Below are 7,523 nucleotides of genomic sequence, written 5' to 3'. Positions count from 1 at the left end.
TCAGTTTGGTTTGGCCTACTAGATTGATCTTTCTTGCAATGGGAGAAGTGCTTAGCTTTGGGTTCAATCTTGCGGTGCTCGATCCCAGTGACAGTAGGGGAAACGACACGTATTGTATTGTTGCCATCGAGGATAACAAGATGGGGTTTATATCATATTGCATGAGTTTATCCCTCTACATCATGTCATCATACTTAAAGCATTACTCTGTTCTTATGAACTTAATACTCTAGATGCATGCTGGATAGCGGTCGATGTGTGGTGTAATAGTAGTAGATGCAGAATCGTTTCGGTCTACTTGTCACGGACGTGATGCCTATATACATGATCATACCTAGATATTCTCATAACTATGCTCAATTCTATCAATTGCTCGACAGTAATTTGTTCACCCACCATAATACTTATGCTCTTGAGAGAAGCCACTAGTGAAACCTACGGCCCCCGGGTCTATTCTCTATCATATTAATCTTCCAACACTTAGCTATTTCTATTGCCTTTTATTTTACTTTGCATCTTTATTTTTCTTTATCATAAAAATACCAAAAATATTATCTTATCATATCTATCAGATCTCACTCTCGTAAGTGACCGTGAAGGGATTGACAACCCCTTTATCACGTTGGTTGCGAGGTTCTTATTTGTTTTGTGTAGGTGCGTGGGACTCGAGCGTAGCCTCCTACTGGATTGATACCTTGGTTCTAAAAAACTGAGGGAAATACTTACGCTACTTTACTGCATCACCCTTTCCTCTTCAAGGGAAAAACCAACACAGTGCTCAAGAGGTAGTGTCGGGGGGATGGACTCCGGGCAGGCAACGGAACCCAGATCCTCTTCAAAAACAATGGGGCTGGCATCGCCCCTCAATACCGGTGCGCGCTTGGCCGGGTCGCTCGACCCGGCCAAGCCCCCCAAGCCGGCGAGACTAGCCGACCCGGCAAGACACGTCGACTCGGCCCCAACAACTAGCGCAAGACAGCCGAACCCGGCACGGCCAAGGCCTCCCCACCAAGCCAGCGCCACCCATGGCGTGCTACGCAATCCAGCCGTGGGTCAACTCCCGTCCCATCCAGACCGTATGACGGGGACAAGACTTCAATCAACGATGACTGAGGCAACAATGCCCCGCCCATGCCTCTGGTCAGCAGGAACGTGGCAACAGTGCCCCTCACCTACCCGCTGACCAGGGCGGCGTGGCAACAGTGCCCCCACCCTCACCGCTGACGACAGCAAGCGGCAACCTGACGGAGAGCACTGTACGCGGCTTGACTCAGCCACGCCCTGACGATCGACAAGACGACGCACAGTCCCCCTAGGCTGGCGGGCCCGCACCTAGGGGAACCCGGCGAACCACAAGCCCTCAACGGGGCCCAGCCCGGGTCCCCGGACACCGACTACACGGACCCACCGACTTATAACATTACCATTGTACCCCCGAGGGGTTGGACTATAAAACCCCCGGGAGCCCACGATCATTCGGGGGCGAAGCAAGAGGACTAGCCACGAAACAGCAACACCGGAGAGAAGGAGCAGCCCAAGCCTTGGCCAGCTTCCTTCCTCCTTCATACAGCTCCAGGAGCAACATTGTACTATCGATCATCCAACTACACTCGGCAGGACTAGGGGTATTATCTCTCCGGAGAGCCCCGAACCTGGGTATGTCCGGCGTCCCGCGCCCGCTCATGCCAACCTCGCCTCTGGAGCCCACCAGCGCCCTCGAGCCTCCTCCTCTCTTTAGCCATCCCTTGGCATCTGCCGTGCGCCCACCACGACAGTTGGCGCCCACCGTGGGGCAGCTCGAGGAGTTGGCCGGGAGCATGCTTCGGACGGAGCCCTTCTCCTACGCCGACGAGTCCATCGCTCTGGCGGACGACGTCGTCGGCGCGCTTGTCGCCTCCTTCGCCGCACTGCGCATCTCTGATGCGTTCGCGGCCGACGAGTACCCCAGCGAGGTGCTCAGCTACTCCGACTCTCCCCTCTCCCTCGGTGGCGGCGTTTCCGCCGGGGCAATGGACGTCCATGTGGAGGTCTTCGTCACCGCGACGGTGCCTCCTCCTCATTGAGCAAGACGAGTAAGGCTGCCGAAGCCAGGGCCGCAACAGATCGGATCGAGCCGCCCGATCCGTTGCGCGCCGCGATGCAGAGCCTCCGTATCCCCATCGGCACCGACGTCGACGCCAACAACGTCGCTGAGGCCCGAACCCAGCTCGAGGAAAGGCGCCAGCAGATGCTGGACCTATCTGAGACGCTCGCCGCCACTCAGCGTCGCCTGGACGCCGCTCAGCTGGAGCGCGACGCCGCCTACGGATTCACGCCCGCCGCGGCCGAGCCAAGCCGGGTCGCCGATGTGCGTGCCCGGGGAGGAGCGATCGGCCGGGCCCTCGGCGCCGTCCCAACCGCCTACGAGACCCCAGCGAAGAACATGCGCGCTGCCCAGGCAGCCGCAGTCGGCCTGGACCAGCTCGCGGGTGAGGAGCTGAAAGAGCGCATCGGGCGGATGCGCGAACTCCTCCACGCCGCCAACACCCAGCAGGACCGCCTCAACCAGCTCGCCAAGCCGGCGGGGTCCGGCTCCGCCCGCCTTGGCGGGCCCGGCGAGCTTCTGCACACCGCTTCCTCGCCACCCGGCGAGGCGGACTCCGGCCAAGCCCGGACTCGGCGCGTTCTGGCCGCTACAGCCGCCGGCGGATTGGGCAACGAGCCCGTCCTAGAGACCCAGCACGGACCCGGCCAACATGGCCGGCGTCCGGCTCCAACCGACCCGGCCCCCCGTGGCCTGGCCGCAAGTCGACTCGGCCCGCGCGCCATCGACGACACCGACGCTCGCCACCGCCTCGATCAGCTCGCTCGCTCCCTGGAGGTGGAGGAGAGCGGCGCTATCGGGCCGGCGTGCTTCGGCCCGCGCATCCGGGAGGAGCCCTTCCCCAAAGGATTCATGCTCCCCCGCGACACCCCCAAGTACAATGGGACGGTGAAGCTAGAAGACTGGCTCACCGACTACACCACGACCATTGGCATCACCAGTGCCAATCGTCGTCTCGCCGTGCGCTACGCACCACTCATGCTCCAAGGGTCGGCCCGCACGTGGTTGAACAGCCTGCCGATGGGCAGCATCAACACGTGGGTGGACTTCAAGGAAGCCTTCGTCCGCAACTTCACGGGGACCTACAAACGACCCGGCCGCCCTAGCCAGCTCGCCATGTGCGTGCAAGGGCCTACGGAGACCGGCCGCGAGTACCTCGAACGCTGGACCGAGCTCCGGAACAGCTGCGAGGGCGTCCATGAAGTCCAGGCGATCCAGTACTTCGTCAGCGGGTGCCGAGACGGCACCCTCCTCAAGCACAAGCTCTTACGCTCCGAGCCGGCCACCATGGCCGCGCTCATGGTGACGGCGGACAAGTACGCCAACGCCGACTCCGCCATGAAGATCCAGGTGACGCTGGATGAAGCCGGCAAGGCGAAGCCGGTTCCCCTTCCAAAGCCGGTCGGCGAAAGCAGACGGCAGCAGCATCACTAGAACAACAAGCGCAAGGCCGACCAGCCGGCGCCGCGTCACGACAACCGGTTCGTCGTGGCCACCGAGCCCGCGGCGGACCCGGCGGCGAAGCGCCGGCAAACCGGCAAGACGGTATGGCAACCCGCCATGAGCTTCGAGCAGATGCTCGACGCCCCCTGCAAGCACCACAGCGGCGCAAGACCCTCCACGCACACGGTTCGGCAGTGCGCCATCACCAAGCGCATCATGAGGGGCGACGTCCCGCCTCCTCCGGCTCTGCCTCCAGGTGTGGGACAACCGCCTCCGCCTCCATCGCCGCCTCCGGCTGGCGGTGCGATGCGCGACGACGCCTACCCGGACCAGAGTGCGGCCTACGTCGTCTTCACCAGCCTCGGCGACGACAAGCGCAGCGAGCGCCTCCTTCGGCAGGAGGTGAACACCGTCGTCCCGGCCAAACCGGAGTTCATGCATTGGTCGGATCGCCCGATCACCTGGACCCGGGAGGATCACCCGGCAGTCATGCCGAGCCCGGGTGGTTACGCCCTCGTCCTCAACCCCACCATCATCGCGCGGCGCACATGCAAGTTCTCCCGGGTCCTCATCGACGGCGGCAGCAGCATCAACATCCTCTACCGCAACACGATGACCAAGCTCGGCCTCAAGGCCGAGGACCTGGAGCCAACCCGAACGATCTTCCACGGCATCGTACCCGGCCTCTCCTGCTCCCCCATTGGCCGGGTCCGGCTAGATGTCCTGTTCGGTGACAGCGGCCACTTCTGGCGCGAACCGATCTGGTTCGAGGTGGTGGACCTGTCCAGCGCGTATCACGCGTTGCTGGGCCGGCCCGCGCTCGCCAAGTTCATGGCGGTTCCCCACTACGCGTATCTGAAGATGAAGATGCCGGGTCCCAAGGCCTCATCACCATCGCCGGCGATTACCGCAAGTCCCTGGAGTGCGCCCGAGACGGCTCCAAGTTGGCCGAGTCGCTGGTCATTGCCGAGGAGCGGTGCCAGCTTGACCGGATCATCGCCCTGGCAGGCGAGGCCTCCACCGCGTCAATCCCGACCCCGGACCCGGCCGACGAGGCCGCCTTCAAGCCCTCCAAGGAGACCAAGAAAGTGAAGCTCAACCCAGAAGACCCCAGCTGCAGCAAGTACATTATCGTAGGCGCCCGCCTCGACAGCAAATAGGAAGGCGAGCTCGTCGACTTCCTCCGTGAGAATCCGGATATCTTCGCATGGACCCCCAAGGACATGTCGGGTATCCCGAGGAAGTACGCCGAGCACAAACTTCACGTCCGCAAGGACGCCAAGCCTGTCCGTCAACCCCTACGACGATTTTCCGAAGAGAAGAGAAGAACCATTGGTGAAGAGGTCGCCAAGCTTTTGGCGGCCGGCTTCATAATGGAAGTATTTCACCCCGAGTGGCTGGCCAACCAAGTCCTTGTCCTGAAGAAGAACAAGACCTGGGGCATGTGTATCGACTACACCAGCCTCAATAAGGCCTGTCCCAAGGATCCGTTCGTCCTCCCGCAGATCGACCAAGTCATCGACTCGACCGCCGGGTGTGAGCTCTTGTCCTTCCTGGACGCTTACTCCGGCTACCACCAGATCAAGCTGGACCCGGCCGACGCCCTGACGACGTCCTTCATCACGCCCTTTGGGGAGTATTGCTACATCACCATGTCGTTCGGCTTGAAGAACGCCGGCGCCACGTTCCAGCGCTGCATGCAGAAATGTCTGCTGCCGCAACTCGGCCGTAATATCCACGTATACGTGGACGACATCGTGGTGAAGACCAAGCAGTACCTCACGCTCCTCGACGATTTGAAGGAAACCTTCGCCAACCTCTGCGAATACAAGGTCAAGCTTAACCCGGAAAAATGCGTCTTCGGCGTCCCGGCCGGAAAGCTACTCGGCTTCCTCGTCTCGGAACGCGGCATTGAGGCGAACCCGGAGAAGATCAAGGCCACCGAGCGCATGCGCAAGCCGGCTCGGCTGCGCGATGTCCAGAAGTTCACCGGATGCTTGGCCTCGGTCAGCCGGTTTCTAAGCCGGCTGGGCGAGAGGGCGCTACCCCTGTACCAGCTGATGAAGAAGACGAGCCCGTTCGAATGGAACGGCAAGGCAGACGAGGCCTTCCAAGACCTCAAGCGCATGCTCTCCACCACGCCAGTCCTGGCCGCGCCGACCGACAAGGAGCCGCTGTTGCTCTACATAGCCGCGACCTCGCGGGCGGTCAGCACGGTGCTGGTGGTCGAGCGACCAGAGAAGGGCAAGATCCAAGCCGTCCAGCGCCCAGTCTACTACCTGAGCGAGGTGCTCTCCATCTCCAAGCAGAACTACCCGCACTACCAGAAGATGTGTTACGGCGTGTACTTCACCGCCAAGAAGCTGAAGCAGTATTTCCAAGAGCACGTCGTCACCGTGGTCAGCACGGCGCCTATCGGAGAAATCATCGGGTGTCGGGATGCCTCTGGCCGGGTTGCCAAATGGGCGATCCAGCTAGCCGGTCACACCATCCTCTACGAGCCCCCCACCGCGATCAAGTCTCAAGCCCTGGCCGACTTCCTCGTCGACTGGACCGAAACCCAATACTTGCCGCCGCCTCCCGATTCGGCGCATTGGCGCATGCACTTCGACGGGTCCAAGATGTGACTCGGTTTGGGGGCCGGCATCGTACTGTCGTCCCCGAAGGGCGACCGGCTCCGCTACGCGCTCCAGATCCACTTCGCCGCCTCCAACAACGTCGCCGAGTATGAAGCCCTTGTGCACGGCCTCCGGCTGGCCAAGGAACTCGGCATCTGGCGCATCCTGTGCTACGGCGACTCGGACCTGGTGGTGTAGCAATGCTCCGGCGAATGGGACGCCCACTTCGCCCTAAAGCCACAGATCCAGCTTTGGCTGTCGGCTGGCAAGCACAACGGGCCAAAGCTCCTTTACGCTTCATACACTAAGCCAAAGGTCGCCGGGTCGATCAACCCGGTCCGCCATTCATCAAATGAACAGCCGCACGACCGGCTGCTCGCCAACCGGCTTCGCCGGATTGCCGCCAGCCAGCCCAGTGGGTGTTTCGCTCGCGCTCAACGTTTCGAGGGACCCAAGTCCTGCGCGCTCCTCTCAAAGAACCGAACTCCATGTCACGGACCGGAGCCTCGGCCGTCTGGCTCGCGGGGGGGAGGTTTGAGAAAGGAAAATCGCATGAAATCGGTCCAAAAACGGAAGGCAAAAAAGCAAAAGCTCCCACGACATCTGCAAGTATTTAAGAAAAGGCCCACGGCCCGAGTTCATTACACCCTAAAACCCCCAGTGAGTGGATGGACCTGCTATTTAACAAATTTTACACAAAGTGTCTCAGGCATCTCCAGCGCCGCGTCACGACATCGACGGCTCTCCCCTCGCGGCCTCCGGGTCCAGCGAGGTGCCGGTGCCCTCCTCAGCATCCGCGTCGCGGTAGACGCCCGTCTCCTTCGAGCTCCCCTGCGGATCATGGAGGAGCAAGACGTAGTCGTCGCCGTCCACGACCCCGCTGTCTTCCGTCCGCTCCGGATGGAACTCGTCGTGGAAGGCGAACTCGGTGATGTAGCTGGCCCGGGAGGCGATCCGGCCAGCTTGCTCCTGCAAGAGCTGCTTCGAACCGGCCCGCTGGCCCATCAACGCGTCCAGCTGCAGGTCCGGATGCCAGGACGGCGCGAACCGGAGCGCCATCTCAGCACTGGCACGAGCGGCGGAGACGCGCCACTCGCCAAGCCGGTCCGGCCCCATCTCCAACCAATGCGCCAGGCGCGAGAAGCTGCTCGGTTGGACGGAGTCCGACCATAGGGCCGCCGTCATCACGGTGCCGGCCTGGGAAAACCGCCCCAACTGTGTTCCCAGAACCTGCAGGCGGGCCTCAGCGGCGGCGATGATCTCCGGGAAGGTCCAGGCCACCCGCGGATCCGTCCCGGACCCAACGACGCCGGTCGGGTCACGCTGATAGCGGACGGCTTCCTCCGCAGCCGCTGCGTCTCTGGGAAGGCCCCTGCCGC

At 61.9% G+C, this 7,523-nt stretch overlaps 1 pseudogene; it reads left to right on the top strand.

The window, feature by feature from the left end:
* Nucleotides 1–1,817: 1,817 nt before the first annotated feature.
* The window catches only part of LOC123120519 (putative cysteine-rich receptor-like protein kinase 20), a 53,227-nt pseudogene continuing 47,521 nt past the window's right edge, over nt 1,818–7,523 (top strand).

This window comes from Triticum aestivum, chromosome 5D (assembly GCF_018294505.1).
Source record: "Triticum aestivum cultivar Chinese Spring chromosome 5D, IWGSC CS RefSeq v2.1, whole genome shotgun sequence".
Taxonomy (NCBI): Eukaryota; Viridiplantae; Streptophyta; class Magnoliopsida; order Poales; family Poaceae; genus Triticum; species Triticum aestivum.
Note: the sequence above shows the minus strand (reverse complement) of the source record. Positions and strands in the feature narration are given on the sequence as shown.